Source organism: Penaeus monodon, chromosome 32 (assembly GCF_015228065.2).
Source record: "Penaeus monodon isolate SGIC_2016 chromosome 32, NSTDA_Pmon_1, whole genome shotgun sequence".
NCBI lineage: Eukaryota > Metazoa > Arthropoda > Malacostraca > Decapoda > Penaeidae > Penaeus > Penaeus monodon.
The window spans coordinates 6,512,610-6,513,877 of record NC_051417.1 but is presented as its reverse complement, the minus strand read 5'-3'; the positions used below and the strand labels follow the sequence as shown (position 1 = coordinate 6,513,877).

Here is a 1,268-nt window from a genome sequence, read left to right as displayed (position 1 = left end):
TCTATTTACAGCAGAATCTCCCTTGTCTGTCAGAAAATTTAACATTACTACGGCAGGAAAATTTACCTGCACTGTGATACTTGCGTTTCTTTATATATACATAAGATTATTTATGTCTTACTCTTACCTTTTGTAGTTATGGTTATCAGCAATACACGAACAATAACCAAGAGCAATTATTTTGTGAATGGAAAAGTGGAAATAGATTTTTAAAATCTATCATAACGATCTTTTCCTGATAAAACAGTGGTGGAATTACCTGCCGAAAATTACCACTAATATATTTTTGAAGATAATAATATAGCCAGAACAGAACAAATGGCTTTTCGAGTCTTTAATAGCCAAATCCTCCGGCCTTTTCGAATTAAGCAAGTCTCCCATCTCGAAAAGCTCTCTCGAGATCCTCGTCTTCTATGATTCCATTTTTACCGTTCGAAAGACGTAGCATAATATCATACATCAAAAAGCATATGTCTATTTCAGGGCATATTCAGAAATATATCAACGTAACAATTCTATAGCTGATAATCTTTTCGTTGATATGAACCACCAGTGAGCTAGAAATAGATCGATATAATCCATAACGTTCTGAAAACCGTCTGATATAGAATCCCATCTCTCATACCATAATAATGCGAGCTGCCAAATAGCTCTCACCAGCGTAATTCAACCAATATTCTGGATATAAAAAAAGAGGCTGATGCGAATAATAAAAGCGTTTCGAAGGTAAATTGCATTTGCCATGGTCCTCCCTTAGGAACAGGAAGGTCCCATGGTGTAATGGTTAGCACTTTGGACTCTGAATCCAACAATCCGAGTTCGAGTCTCGGTGGGACCTAACTCGTACTTTATAGTTTCCACTTTTGTTGTTTTCTTTATTTCTAGAACGATGAAAAAATATATATATAAAGAAAGGTTTTTAAAAAAAATCGAAAGTACTTACATTTTGGTGGAAACTGAGCCACATATTACATCGAATTGTTATTGATTGTGACACACTTTCGCTGGTCACTCGATCCCGGAGAAAGTTTTATTGCCAGGTTGGGCATCTTTGTATATTATGGAAGAAAATAAAACATTTTTTTCGATACTTGACGGATGTATTCATATTGCTAATGTCTTTTTTTTTGTTTTCAATTGTGGATAAAATACCAGATTATAGCTTGTGATGCCAGACGCCAGTGTTAATAGCAATAAAAAATTATATTATCAATGACATAAATGACAGAACATGCATGATATACGTTATATTGACAACGATAACACAG

At 34.4% G+C, this 1,268-nt stretch overlaps 1 non-coding gene across 1 annotated transcript; it reads left to right on the top strand.

The window, feature by feature from the left end:
• Positions 1–766: 766 nt before the first annotated feature.
• Trnaq-cug lies at positions 767–838 on the top strand. The gene has a single exon. It is a non-coding gene; the product is annotated as a tRNA-Gln (tRNA).
• The last annotated feature ends 430 nt before the right edge of the window (positions 839–1,268 follow it).